A 16,242-nucleotide genomic window follows, 5' to 3' on the forward strand; every position below is an offset into this window, starting at 1 on the left:
CTTGCTTTTGCAGCTCGACAATTTTGCCACGTTCAAACTCTGTCAACGTTTTAGCCTTTGTCATGTTTTTACCCAATGTAACACACACAGGAGATGTTGACAACGCTAATGCTTGAACGCAAATGATTGAATTTCGTTACGTATTTACCGATTAACGCTTCGTTTCAGTATGGTCTTAAACTTTTCGGCCAAGTGTGTTAAGTCGTTCGACTCATAATCCGAGGGTCGCGAGTTCGAATTCCGGTCGCACCAAACATGCTCGCCCTTTCATTCGTGAGGGCGTTATAAAGTACGGTCAATCACATTATTCTTTGGTAAAAGAGTAGCCCAAAAGTTGGCGGTGGGTGGTAATGACTAGCTGCCTTCCCTCTAGTCTTACACTGCTAAATTATGGACGACTAGCGCAGATAACCCTCGAGTAGCTTTGCGCGAAATTCAAAATAACTAACTAACTTACACTTTTGACCACCTAGTGTTTAGACTAATTTCATAGTGTTCACATTTTCCATATTAAATGCTAAAAATGTTTTTTTTCTCATTTTCCCTTTTCTTATTTCCATCTTTCGAAGCTCTACTCAAATAAGTGGTTGAGTCTAACACGCAAAATGCATATTTTTTTTTATGTTCATTGTGCTTAAGATTTTGGCCAGCAGTGTATATATATACTCTTAAGCATTAAAACAGTTAAATATGAGCTATAGAGGGCATCAAGTATGTGTTGCAATTGGAACCTTACCACATTTTTATTATGCATGTAATTTGTGATTGTAGTACTACTTGTAAGCGGTGTGTATTTTAATTTAAAGTGTTAGTGACAAGAAATTAAAATGTTAAATTGAAATCGTTCTACTATGCTTTGAATTTGACTGATAAGAGATCAACTGATAATTGTGGTAAGCTCAAATTATTTTAACTTATTTATGATTTATTTTATAAATTATACCGTAAGCGTAAATCAGATTAATATTCAGAAGAAAGTGATAGCGCAACAGAGACAAATCAATATTGCAACTCGCAATAATATTTACGCTAGTGATGATTGTATGTTAACTTATAAAGGGTCCATATAATTTATTTAAATCGGCCGAAAGGACGCAAGAGGAGATATTGTAAGATAAAATGTAACTGGAAAAAAAAAAAGTTCTTACTAGAGTGTCACTTTCACAAAATTGAAATTGAAGTGGAAAAAGGAATCCCACAGATAAATTTACTATTTAAACATGTATTTTCCTCATCGATATGTGGTAGCGTACCAAGATGGATGTACAAGACTTCTTTTATTTTTGTTTAAGAACCCACCAAAAAAGAAAGTAAATCCCATGCTTCAAAATAAAAAGATTATACCCAAAACTTAGTATTTGCATATTGTGGGCTCATCCTTGAATTATAATTTTTTTAATTTACATTTTCATTGATGTAAACTACCTTAAAAAAAAAAAGTCTCTCAAGGATATGCCACTTGCTGAAAGGTCTAATGAGGATATATAACATGAGAAGGTTGGAAACAACTGATTTAAGCAATACCCACCAAGTAAAATAAAGGGGAGAAACAAATTAATTAACCTTAACACTTGCATTGCAAATATAAATTGAGTCTCAATATGAACACAAGCATAACATCAAAATACCACAGAAAAAACAACACAAAGACAAAATCTGTATCCGATAAATCTAATGGCTAAATGATATCCATAAAGTAAACTAAAGGTGAAAAAAAAAAAAAAAAGTTACAAATGATGTTCTGACAAGAAAACTTTTCTTGTTAACTTTATGCTTATAAATTTGTATTCAACTTCCAATTTTTTTTTACTTTAATGGGTTCTTTTTGTTCCTTGTGGTAGTTAGAAGGAATGTCTTACAAGATGTGATATATTACACTCTCAAAACTACTTTTACAAGTACATGTAAAGTGCTAAGTGATATTGCTGACTAGAGTAAAAGTAGAACTTAAAAAAATAAAAATGAAATATTCTGTTGTGTTAATGTGATGTTAGTACATCTAATGCTACTATTAATTTTAAGAACTAAAATAGTATCGGTATTCTTCCTATTGTCATAGAACCAAAGCTGTTTACAGAATTCTAATTGAGATTTCATCCAAGGTATTAATACGTTGTAAATTACAATTATATTTCACTCTTAAATTTTGAAATTTTTGTTTAGACTTCAGAAATATATTAACTCATTTCACCATACATAAACACAAAATTTCTCCTACAATCACACCCTAATCCTTTTATATTTCATTAACAATGAAGTAAGCCTGTGTAGATTTCAAAAACAAAATGCAATACATCATGTACTTTAAAAACTGAAACTCGTATTTCCTGTTTTGATGCAGCAACTATGACTGTTGCTGTGCTTCTGAATGAGATAAACATTAGTTATGGTATGATCACTTTTCACAAATTTTGTATTACTTACTTTGTATTCCAGTACATACAGGTAGTAGGGCCATGTATGAATCAAATGTGACCTTTTCATTTAATGTATGTCATTTATTGATGAAGCATTGGCTAGTAAGATAGTTAAATTTGATTTTGGGGGTTTAGTAACCTTAATGAATTCTCAAGAAATTTAAATAATACATTCTTTATGTGAAGTTTTTTAGTTTGTTGCTAAAGAAGAAAGTCCGCTTCTCAAAATCACTTGGATTATAGAATTTTTATTCATTTTATGTGAAGTGTATTGTTATATACTTCTGCTAGAATAATATAAAAAATTACTAGTTCTTAAAAGTCTTTTCTAAGATGATACATCATCTTTGCACATACTATAGTGTAATTCCTTCATACACATCTGCTAATGAGATTTGCATGCCATTAGCCTTGAGTTACCTTCCAGCTGAAAATCAAGTAGTTAACATAAACTGTGCTAGTACAGGATATCATTATGGAATGCTGGCTCTCCACTAATATGAAGGTTAATTAACCTCCTTGCATTGTAGATCCCCTTAAACACTTTCAAATTAACTTTAGTCTTGTCTTCAGCATTGTCTGTAATGGATGTTTTCCAAAAATTGTCAATTAGATACTTGAGGTATGCAACAGTTTACATTAATTTTTGTTCAAGTTTACTTGGTGTCGTGTTCTTACTTTTTCACATAAACAATGTGGTTTGTTTAATTTCACTTGAGGAAAAAAGAAGTTTGTGATTACCTACCACTATTAATTCCTAAGTGATGGCAATTTCCATTTTGTTACATGATAGTGATGATGTTCCTAACACAGGATTTGTGTCTACTTAAGCAAATGGAATTTTTTTTAATGTGGAGGGTATGACAACCATTATTCAACATGCTGGTTCCTTTATGCACAGTTGCCCTTCTCATTTTGTTCATTAATCTGATGTATCTTCTCTCCAGTTTGAAGATGATTTGACTGGATGTTTCCTCCCTCAGGATTTGTGGTAGGCACAGCTTTATCTGTGGAGAAAAAAAACAAACCGTTATTATTCTATACTCTTTCTTGATATGATTTTACAGGTATGATATTTCTATTTACAGTGTTTTTGAATTCCTTTGATGTTTTACTGAACAAAACTTTGTTTACCCTCCTTCACCTGATACCAGGGTCAATATGAGCTTGTTTCTCGAACAACTCGGTGTTTGAACTAACATGCTTCATCATCCTTGTCTACTTGAATCTTTTGTTCTGGATAACAGCAGTTCTTTATTTCTGTTACTCATTACTCAGTTTTCAGTCTTTAGAATCTTTTTTTTTTCTGCTAGGTTGTTATGCCACTGTTAGTCATTTTTTAGTGTCTAATTTTCAAACATCTGTTTGTTTCTTATCACTCTCCTGAATTCTCTCTTGTTATTTCATATTATTTATAAGGCACTTCATTGCTTTCCAGAGGAATTTTTTGTAGAGGTTCGTTTTCTTATTTTAATCACATTGATTTATAATTCTTCTGCTGCTCCATACCTCCTTATTTGGTTCATCTGCTGTTGGTACCTATTACAATAGATGCTGTCCTAGTTAATGTACTTCTCCTTCACACTTCTGTTATCTTTTACAGGATCCTTTCCTTCATTTTGTAATTTTAGGGGTTGTTCTTAACTCAATGGAGACCCAGGCTGACCTAGGCCTGGCACCAGTTCTTACAGTTTACTTTGGTTTCACCTCTTTCTTAACCTCACCCCACTGTTCCTGCTCCTAAGTTCTCTTGAATCCACATTTTCCCCTTCCTGTTTCAGTTTCCTATTTTTCTACTTTATGGTACATGTCTCATCGGTTATGACCTTCTCTGGTCTGACCTTGTAGGAACCTGTTTGGCTTTACTCATCTGTACTTGGTCCCCATTTTTGGCCAACAGATGGTTTCTTCAGGCTCTCACCCTTGGCTTATTTCTCTTCTTCTCCTTCCCTCTCCAATTTTTCTGTTGTTTTTTTTTTCTTCTCTTTCCAATCTCATTTATCTTCAATATGTTAAAGATGTGGTGTCATATCCTGAGTTATTACTTTTGTCTCTTTGCAGTCTCTGAAAGACTGAGCATTATGTTGTATTATCAATTCTTACCATCCTGTGTATCTCTCATTACAGGAAATGTTTTTGAAACCTGCTGATAGTCACCCTTTGACAGTTTTCCTTGTACAGAAATGACAGGTCTTGTGATGGATGAGTGCATGGTGGGGTAACATTGCTGGTTAATCAGTATGTGCTCACCCTGTCTTTGCCAATCATCACACCCTTGGAGGCCATAGCCATCTGTGCTTCCTTGATTCATACCATCACTTTTTGTTCTTTCTACCTGTCTTCTGGAAATACCTATGATCAATCATGTTGTATCCCATTTTAATCATGGGGGACTTTAATTGACATAATCCCCTCTAGCAAGATGATGATATTGATAGGAGGAGTTGCTCCATAGAGCATATGCTCTCAAATCACAACCTTTCTCTCTTCAATACTGGTTCTTATACTTATTTTCATGCACCTAGTCAGTCTTTTAATGCTATTGGTCTTCTGGTCTGCTCCCCTTCACTATTCTTCCATTTTTCAGGGAGGGTTGAAAGTAACCCACGGGGCAGTGGTCATTTTCTTATAATTTTATAAGATTCTGGCCATGGTTGATGCCATCCAACCCGCATGTCTCGATTGAAGTTGGACCTGGCTTACTAGTCTATTTTACCACTCTCTCAGAACTTGATCCTGCCATCATGTGTGAGCCATCAATAGAAAACTGTGTGGCAGTAGCGACTGACTGGATTGTCCATGCCGGCTGCTCAGAGTGTTCCTAAAACCTTGACATATTTCCCACAGTATCCTCATCCCTGGTGTAATTCTGAATGCCACATGACAAGAAAAGCTCAAAAACTGGCTTGGGATACCTTTAATAGGTATCTCACTTTTTAAACCGCATCTCATTTCATTGGGTCCATGCACATGCTCGCCAGGTCAGACATCAAAGCCAGAAGGAATTATCGATTAAATACATCTCTGGCATCTCTTCTACCACCAGTTCCAAAGTCATATGGGACAAAATTCAAAAGGTTAGTAGCCAGTATACTTCTGCCCCCTTTTGATCTTGTTCTGTGATGACTAGGAAGTTTCTGATGCCCAAAGCATCGTCAATACTCTCAGCAAAAGCATTCCTGTTGTATCTAGCACTTCTGCTTCATCCCCCGTCTTCTTAGCCATCAACACACAGGCAGAATTATTGCCTCTTTCCTTTTGGACTGATAGTTTCTATGACTATAATCACCCCCTTACACTGATAGAACTTGCTCTTCATTGTACATCAGTCGGACCTGATGATATTCATTACGAGATGTTTCACCATCTCTATCCTGCCTTTCTTGCTATTCTTCAGGTTGTTTTTTAATTGGATCTGGCAGGAGAATGTTTTTCCTAATGCTTGACATTATGCTATTGTACTCCATTTTCCTAAGCCTGAGAAGGATCCCAAAGCTCCACTCAGTGTGGGTTCAGAAGACAGCAGTCCACCATAGACCACCTCATTGAACTTAATGTCAATTAGGTAGCCTTTCTCAAATGACAACATCTTGTTTCTGTATTTCTTTTACCTTGAGAAAGCTTATGGTACAATGTGGAGATGTGGCATCATGTGAGACCTCCACTCATATGAGTTGCTTGGAAATTTACTGATTTTTATTAAACATTTTTTAATGAACCAGTGATTCCAGGTACATATGAGTTTTACACTTTCCCATTCTTTCTCATAGGAACTCGGAGTGCCTTAGAGTTGTGTCTTGAGTTTCGTTCTCTTCATTTTAAAGATTAATGCCATCAGTGGAGAACTACCCCCTACAGTTGCAAACAGTTTCTTTGTCGATGACTTCCACATCTTGTATCAGATGTCAAACATGAAGTATACTGAGAGGCAACTACAGACTGCCCTCAATCATTTAGTGAAATAGACTACAGCAAATGGTTTTAAATTTATTTCTCCAAAATTGTTTGCATGCACTTTTGCTGTCAGCTGGGTATTCCCCCCTAATCCTGATCTCCATATTGGTGAAGCTGTGTTTCCTGTGGTCCCTGAGGCAAAGTTCGTGGGGCTTATCTTTGAACATAAACCGACTTTTATTCCACATGTCAAGCACCTATGTGGCAAGTGTACAAGGGCACTAAACATCCTCTGTGTCCTCTCTTTTGCCTCTTGGGGGTGGATTAATGTTGCATGCTCAAAATCTGTTGCACTCTTATTTGATCAAAACTGGACTATGGGTCTCAATTCCATGTCTCTGTCAAGACCTCAGGCTTGAAAATATTGGACTCTGTTCACCATCAGGGCTTCAGCTCTGCCAAGGGGCCTTCTGCACTTCTCCAGTACCATGAACCCTCTATACCTTCATTGTTTGCAACTGTCTTTAGTGTATACTTCAAACTTTACCACAGCATCCCACATGGGATTGTGTTTTTCTTCCTTAGTGAGCCACACTTTTTCATAATAGACGGTCTTCTATTTTTCCAGTTGGATGAATTTGGTCTATTTTTGAATGACATAGTGATATTCACAGGTCAACCCATCCCACCATGGCTAATTACTATTCCCAAATGTGACCTTTCTTTGAGTCATCTGAAGAAGACAGATACTCTTGATTGGAAGTATTGCCTTTTATTTGTCAAACATCTTTCAAACCATCCTTCCATTCCCATTTATACAGATAACTTGAAATCAGATTGCTCTGTGGGCTCTGCTGTGATTTGGTTGTTTCACATGGAATCCCATCTACAGTTTGTGTTCACTGCCAATATGTACGCCATTTCTCTTACCCTTGGTTGCATAGAAGCTATGCAGTACATCAGCTGTACTATTTATACTGATTCATAGCTCTCTGTTAGCCCTGGAATCTCATCAATATCCAAAATGACTGGCCCATTTCTTTCTATCATCTATTTCTGTCCAGGCCATGTTGGTATATTCTGGAATGAGCTTGCTGACATCACAGTTAAGTCAGTCTGCTCTGGTACTGTCACCACCGTGCCTGTTCAATACATGGGCTAAGGTCCTATATTCAAGGCTCGGCTCCACCCCAGTTGGCAGTCAACTTGGAGTGAACAACGTGACAATAAGCTCTTCCAAATCAAACCTTGTATTGCTCTTTGGCTGTTTTGCTTCCATAAAGATGATCGGAAGGAGGAAGTTGTTCTGGCTAAGCTATGCATTGGTCACAGTTTTTTAACTCACCACTCTTTTATATGGTATTGATGCATCAATGTGTGATCTGTGTGGCACCCAAGTCACAATAGCACACATCTTACTGCCATGCCATCATTAGGATCATGAGCGACGGCACAATTTTAAACATATTTCTATGGTGAGTTCACCCTTGACATTGGTCAGTGTCATTGATGAGGATGATAATGTCCACCTTAGTTGTTTTTTTATTTTTTAAGGATCATTAATCTTTTTAACTCTAAGAGGTTAATCTGAAAATTGGACTGTGTTCTTTTTTAACATGATTCCTTTTTACTGGCTGTTTAGTGCAGGTAGCCCATTTGCTTTGTGCCACTAAATACTAAACAACAAACCAACCTTCAGGATTTATCATCCTCCATGGTGAACTGCCCTTCTGGATAGGAATATTAATGTGGTTCTGCATTGTCGCATTTTGCTTGTGTTTGAACCACTCATGTAGTGCTCCATGTTTCTCTTTCCCTTATGCTTTCCTTCCTTCTATTCACCTATGTACATCAGTGGTCTCTTTATTTGCTATCAGTGTTCCACATTTCCTTTATTCTTCTACAAATCTTCTCCTTTCTCTGGACTTTGTCCTTCCCTAACAGTTCAGTGGCTCATGAGGATAACTCTTACATTTAGCTGCTTTCCCTTCCTTCCATTTCACACCTTCATCCTTCTCTTAATTGCAATAGACTTCTATGTCCTTTATGTGCTCTTCTCTGTTATATTGCCTGCATGTCTTCCTTCTGAGGTGTTTTCACATCTTTCTACTTTTGCAACTGTCCTCTGTTGGTGTTTTTCCTTTTTCCTCCTTTGTCAGTTGAATTAGCTCTTTATTTGATTGATTTCTTCCTCTTTATTGCCTTCCTTCTGTACTTTTATTTCAAGTGTCTTCTTACTCGGTTCTGCTCCTTATCTTTTCATTGACATTTCTTCTCCATTGTCCTCGGGAACTATTTCTGTAATCAAGCAAGTGGACCACTCATGATACTTTTGTCTCTCACTGTTTTCTTTCTCTTCAGGTTATTTTTCACCTGTATCCATTCTAGATCAGAATTCAGTGAGATTTTGACTGAGTAAAGTATTTTAAAAATGTTCCTTTTCAGGGGCCCTTTTTCTTCCCCACCTTTTTTTTTTCTTAATGCTCATTATTTGGATCCAGCACTGTGGCAAGTGGTACCTGATCATATACTCTTAAACTGTTCAGATCCACACTGTCAAGCCGTATGAGTCTGTTTATTATAATTCAATGGCCATGTAACTTGCACTTCTGAGAAGGGGTGTTACACAAGATCACTTGCAGGTTTATTCTTTTGATATTTTGCTTCTTAAATTCACCCATCTTGGACTGTACCCACCCATAAACTACATTGGTAAAGCAGAAGGGGATAGCTGCCAATCCATGCCATGCAGTATATTTAATAAATTGGTATGGTTTTCAATTAAAAGAGTGTTTTATGGTCATCCTTTTTTTCCCTTTTATTGATGCTCATTGTTTGGATCCAGCCCTTGTGCAAGTGGTGCTTGATCAGGTATTCTTTACTCTTCGTATCCACATTGTCAAGCCATGTCAACTTGCTTATTATAATTCCGTGGCCATGCAACTCACACATCTGGGAAAAAATGTTACACAAGATAACTTGTAGATTTATCTTTTTGATAGTTTACTTCATAAGTTTACCCATCACACTGTCTCAGGAGCTGTTCTTCCTCTAGACTCTCCACTATGTTTTACCCTCCTTTTCTGCTAGTGGACTTTGAGAGTCCTTATCACTTTCCATTTCCAAGCTACTGGGATAATGGAGTTTGGAGGCATCCTTCTGAATGGGTTAATGAAGTACAAACAGAAAATAGAAAATATTATAAAACCATTCAGTTGAGAATAGGGTGATGGTGTTCTTATGGTGTTGTATCATCCAGTGTAAAACATAGAACAGATGGAAGTGATATATCAAAATTGCATTTCAATTACGATCCCTCATGCTACCCCAATATGAATGTCTGTTCCCAGTGCCAAAGTTTTGGATTTAGAATAGAATCAATTAACATAAGTCCTCACACATCTTGCAGTATACTTGTTTATACTGTTGTTATTCCATCTGTGTTGTGTGTCACAATGGAGATAATTGTGGATTGTTATGATTCTTTCTCTTCAGCTATCCCTCAGTTTTTTTTTCTTATTCTGGGGATGTTAATTCACTTCAGGTGATTGTTTATAATATGTAAATATCTTTACAATATTGGATGTCAGATTCTTGGAACAATCAATTTATCATATTAATGTGTCCCTTTTTTGAGTTGAAAGTGGGTACTAGATTCACTTTAGTCTCATGAATTTTGGGTGAAAATGGTATGATCCTCTTTGCTAACCCCACCACATGGCTTGGTTTTGTATTATAGTTCATTTGCCACTGGTACGACCCTCTTTCCTATCTCCACATGGATGTTGATTCCTGCTGGCCTGGGTTTTAGGTTGTAATTGACTTACAAATGGTATGATTCTCTCTCTTTACCCTCATGTTGATGTTAGTATCCAGAGTCTGGGTTTTGGATTTTAGTTGACTTACTGATGGTATGATCCTCATCCATCCCACAAATGGATGTTGGTTCTCAGCAGCATGAGTTTTGGATGCAGTTGACCTGCTGTGTATAGTTTGTTGTGTCCTAGTCACTCTACATCTAGGAACATATCCTTTTCCTTTATCCACTTTTATAATTTCTGTGATTGTTTCATAACTTGTATGGTTCAGGTCTTTTTCCAGCCATAGTCCTAGTTGGATTTGCTCTTCTGTTTTCCACTCATATATGCAACATCTGTCTATGCACCTATCCCTCCACCTCTTCAGTGTGGGATTTTAGCTGTTTATGTGAGTGGAGGTAATAGATTATAATGGAAGCTATAATATTTCTACATTGAAAATGTATTTCTGATAAGTACTTACTTCCTCTTGCACCTCCCACTCTTTTTCTTTACTGAAAACTGGTGCTTCTGTCTTCTGCCAAAACTTGCAATGATAGTTGAAAGGCAGAATTGACTAGAGGGAGTTGTATGCATCATTAGAGTATGTCTCTCTTGTTAGTGGATGGAAGATACTTGATGGTTTGCATGAGATGCAGTGGAATCCAGTTCCAGTGAAAAGGATGTAGAAGGCTTGTGACAGGCATAACTTTTTTGCATATAAAGGGTTGCACTGAAGGAGAATGGCTATTTATGTGAGAGAAGGAAAATTTATAGCATCAGTAACTACCAACTTCTAATCATAAGACAAGGGCTTTCCTTTATCATCTTTCAAAGGACCTACTCTCATCATAACATTTTGTTTTCCCTTAGCATATTTAAAAAAAATCCTTACTGTTAGATTGGCTAAAAATGTAAAAAAAATTCTTCATATACCATTTTTGATATCCTAGTTTAATGTTCAAGTAACTCTTGATTTTCTATAACATCCTGAATCTCCAATCATTCCAGTCAATTTAAAATTTTATTCCATATACCCTTTGTGAGCCAGTCTCCTTTTTTTTAATTGCATCCACTCTTTTCTTTTGGTAAGAAACATGTTTATCTTAAATATTAAAAACTTATCCACATTCAGTAATTTAGAACATCTACTTCCCTCTAATATTTTAGTAGCTTTCCTCTGAACATTTTACAGTAAGTATTCTTTCTTTGCTGCATGCAGCTTGTTAGAATGCCTAGTGAACAAGATAGTATTGTCTTAGAAAGATATGACCAGTAAAGTGAATTATTCTGAAAGGTAAAAGCAATAATAAATTGTTTGTGAAAAGTAAAGGTTTTCTTGTATTACAACTAGTATTAAACATGTATTTGGATTTTTCATTGTAACATCATTAATCTCAGGCTTTGCAAGAAGAAAATTTTTCATCATCTGTTGTACTTCTTTTTTTGTAACATATTTATGCTACTTGGGGATTAAGCAACATCTGATTTCTGCTTTATCCATGGTTTCATGCTCATTTATCTTTTACCACCTTTATTTTAAGGCTTTGGTTTTCTGCTTTCTTTTTAACCATTATTTGAACTTTCATGTTTTTGTTTTAAGACATTGGTTCTGTATTTAGTTTACCAGGGAACATTTTTTTTCTCCTGTTTAAAGTTTAAAGCTTTTTTTTTTTTTTTAAGACTCGAGTCATTCATGATAGTTATATATTTTTCTATATTAGCCTCATATTTTTTAATTGAACTATTCTCCTAAATTCTCCCTAGTATTTTATTATTTATTTGTCTGCTGTTAGTTTTTTTTTATGGTACTAACATTCTACTGATCTGTTGGTTGTTTACATGTAATTTCCATGGGAATCATTTTCTTTCTAGCATGCATTTGAAAATTGGTTTGTTTCATAATGTAAAATTTACACTTACAATTAATGTTGATATGTAGCAGGTGTTCCATACTATCAAGCCGATTATGGAAACTTGTTATTGCTTTGGTAACACATGCTTAGATATTCTATGGTTAAGCAAGTGGACCATTAAGATTACATAAACTTTAGGATGGGGCAAGTAGTGGTTTTGGTCAGAAATTGGTATTAAAATATTTGACTCTTGATAGCCAGTTAGATTCGTATATTTTTTAGTAGATGTGGTCACAAATTGAAAATATGCAGTAGTCATAAGCTACTACTTCATTATAGCACAATGTTAAACTTGTTACTTCTTAATTAGTTTTTTAACATTTAGTAAGGATTTACATGGTTATGTACAAGTTTCTTGTGAGTGAGCAGCCATATAAAGCCCTTTAAAATCATTTGGCAGTGTGAGATAGCATTTTACGTATTTAATTAGAGGTGGGTGGTTAACTGAATATAATAAATTACCTATTAGCCTCGGTTGCATTGATTGATGTCAGTTTCTTGATTATTTCATCTACTCAATTAATAAGAATATTGCCATTGTGATTTCTCATTGCTATTTTTTTTTATTAATTTTTTTTATGACTCAAAAAGTAACTAACCAAAATTAGTATTTCTCATTATTAATATTTTGAATTATTACACTATTTAATTCTCTTGTAAATATTTGGTTAGTTAAAAGTACCTGATTAATGAACCTGACAATTAGAAAATTACACCAATTTCTTAACTGTACCCATGGTCACCAACTGAGACTGTTGTTTGGATTATGCATGCTATTGCTGTTACTACCATGACCACTTGTGGCATTGATGATGGCTGTTGGTATTATAACTATCAGAGCTACCACTTTTAAATTGTTGGGAAAGTGATACTGTGCCTAGAATCTAGGAGGAAACACCAGTGAGCTAGATGATACTATATCTTTTATGTATGATGCACATGCATGTAGTAAAGTTCCTGGATAATGTTGTAAAATAACCCATTTGATTATTTGGTTCATTGCAAAAGTGATATCTAGGCAGTTACTATTTCATCAGATAATTCAGCTTCTGAATACATTACGTATTTTATCCCATCTCTATTTAACACATCTATAACATTTATATCCCATCATTATATCATATTTTGAAATTCTGTCTATTATTGTATGTTTTGTAACAGTTTTACAATCTGTATGGTAGGTTCTGGTTGAGTGTACTTTCCTTAATTTCAAAGAACCTGAAAATGAGTGCATTTCTCATAATTTGAAAATAACCTGTAATATCTGAGGTTTTGTTGTTGACTAGTTTTTTTTTGTTTTTATTTTTGTTTTGCAATGCTTCTTTTCAAAGAGATCTAGTTAGCATAGCAGGTAGTTCTATATTAAAATATAAATAAATATGGCTTTAATGGTGAAAAACATCTTAAAATGCCTCAAATTTTCATTCTGGTGTAGATAGGATTTTTGCAACTGGCTAATGTAATTTTACTTCTAGAGAAAAAGAGTAAAGACAAGCTGGCTTGTAATTGAAAAAGCTTTAATACCATTCTAAGATTTATGATCAGATTCAAAACTAAGATCAAAACATTTCTGAAGGTTTCTAGGTAACAAAAAAAGGATGATAAATGTAAGGGATTAAAGGTAATTTAGTTGAGTATCTTTAGCAGGCATTTAAAATATGATAAATGTTCTGTCTGATGTAGGAAGACATGTGACATTTATGGAAGATCTGAAAGTGAAAGTAAGTAAACTGATTATCTGCAATTCCAAAATGTTGAATTTCACATTATCATTCCTATAGATGGATGTGACAGAACACACATGTAGACTATTAGAGGATGAAGAACAATTAAAAAAAATCAGCAATTGTTCTTACAGAAACTGTATTCCCTTCAAATAAAGCACCTCATAGATAGAATACAAAGCAATATATGTAATGGCATTGAGAATTCAGTATGGCCAAATGAATTATTACAGAATTGTCTTAAAAGATTTCTCACAATTACTGTATCACTTTCAAAGCTTTTCTGTTTTGTACTGAAAAATATTTTGATATTACTGTTTGGAAATTACTTGGCAGTGATTATATAATGTGACATTAATATTGTATGACATTCAATGCACTGTGTATGTACACTAACATTCAAGAAATGAATTTAGTACCTGGGCTTCCACTAGAAAAATAACTGTCTTAGCCACTGTGGCTAAACAAAGTAATTTTCTTTCAGCCATAGTGACAGTTGTTTAGCCACAATTTTAGGTCACCAAAAACTGTGTGGTGTGTGACTTTTAATATGCATCAATTCCATCCAGTAAAAAATAGTTGTAATTATGTGAAAATCTAAAAGATATTAAGTTTTGTACTATTTTTTATTCCCCAGCAATCTTCCCTGCCAAAAAAACAAAACAAACAAAATAACAAAATAAACATGATAAAGAGGAAAATAAAGATATACATTTTTCAAAATAACACAAACAAAAAAAATGACTTAAAACTAGAATACAGTAGCATGACTAGTATGTAGATAAATCCAATGGTAGCTCTTCAGCCAAATCATTTTCAACAGAAGATGTGGTAGAAGTTGACACCTGAGGCTCCAAAGCACATTTCTTCAACAGGAAATGGTACTCACGTCTGTCTTTGTGAGTGACCCAGTATCTGAATGCAGAGTCGAAGTTAAAATGATCTTAAGGTTTTTGGACTCCATGGATAAGTTCAATAACATTTGTCTTGGCCACAGACAGACTGCTCCTGGCATCTGTTTTGATGCTGTTGTACCTGCTAATTCCCTGCTCAGTCAACAGATGTAACTGGAATTACTAATCCAATTGCTGCAAGCTGAGACAGATTTGGAAAAGTTTGACGGGTTTGGTGGATGTATTCCTTGTAGAAGCTCTTCATGTTTCTGTTTTTGTGAGCATCCTGTTCCATTATGTTCCTTTGTAGCAGCCATTCAGTCAGTGCCTCATCCTTGTTGACGAAAGGAGAGAAGTGCTGGATGAGTTTCTTCAGATCATCCTCATCAGATACTGCTCTGCTGTGACATGGGCTAAATATTGAAAAAAATGACATGATGTTAGTGTCTGGGAATGCTACTTGTGGTCTTGTGACCACCTCTTCAACAAATGACTCAGCAGCTGATCTGTACTTTTCACGTTGTTTATAAATATCTTTGATGTCATGGCCTCTGTAAGAAGTGTAACCACTGGCATCAGGAACTTGTGGGAGTTCCTTCAGTGCAGTTTGTGTGTAAGGACCAGGGATGTGTACCAGCAACTGAATTGACAGAATTGACCCATCAATAATTGCTTTAGCCTGATCATAAGATAAATCAGCTCTCTGTAGAAATCTTGACAAAAATTCAAGAATGCCAACTGTGTCAGTTAAAAAAATGTCATCATGACAAAGCTGTAACATGACATTTGCTGGACTAGACCATGTTGCAAGGCTCAGCCTGGAGTACCACGTTCCATTGCTACGACCTGCAGGCAGCTTATCACAGATGCAATACAGTTGACTAGTGCTTGGACGGAATCATTAAAAGAGAGCCATCGTGTGAAGAACACTTGCTTGATTTTGTTGCTTTTCTCTCTATGCAATGCTTTGTTCTTTTCCAGAACCTGATGCAACTTGGGAGAATATTTCAGGCTTTTTGCAAACTGGTTCAAAACTGAAATGTTTTTCACAAGGTAAGGCATCTGGTTTGCTGCCTTTACAGCTGCCAACTGTAATCTGTGTGCCAAACAATGACTTGTTATTATCCAGAGGCATTCCTCCTTAAATTTTGTAGCAACACTTGTTTTTATTCCCATCATGATATTTGCACCATCAGTCAACCAAGTCAACATCAAACAATCCTTGATCTGCCATGACTGAGTGCATTGTGTTGTAGATAGAATCAGCCCCAGTGTTGGTCAGCTTATGCACAGTAAGGAATCGACTTGTAACCTCACCTAATGATGAAAGATACCTGATATAAATTATCAATATAGAGGTGTTACCTGCATCAGTTGCTTCATCTGCTTCAAGAGCAAAAAATGGGAAAGGCGATGCCCAAAAGTCTGCCTGCATTTCATCCTGAACTACATGATTTAGGGCACTGTACATATCCAGAGACTGGCTGTGGGTGTATATGAAGCTCTCTGTTCTACTTTGTGACTGAGTCTGTAGTTTCTTTACAGAGGTCACTCCCTGCTAAAAATTCTATAAGAATTTGTGTTTTGAAATAAGACCACCA

At 35.5% G+C, this 16,242-nt stretch overlaps 1 protein-coding gene across 1 annotated transcript in view; it reads left to right on the forward strand.

Moving 5' to 3' along the window:
• Positions 1-756: 756 nt before the first annotated feature.
• Positions 757-16,242, forward strand: part of Pld (Phospholipase D) — a 153,133-nt gene continuing 137,647 nt past the window's right edge. The window contains 1 exon segment of the mRNA XM_076448349.1: positions 757-893. The gene's annotated coding sequence lies outside the window, so the exon portion shown is untranslated.

This window comes from Tachypleus tridentatus, chromosome 8 (assembly GCF_004210375.1).
Source record: "Tachypleus tridentatus isolate NWPU-2018 chromosome 8, ASM421037v1, whole genome shotgun sequence".
Taxonomy (NCBI): Eukaryota; Metazoa; Arthropoda; class Merostomata; order Xiphosura; family Limulidae; genus Tachypleus; species Tachypleus tridentatus.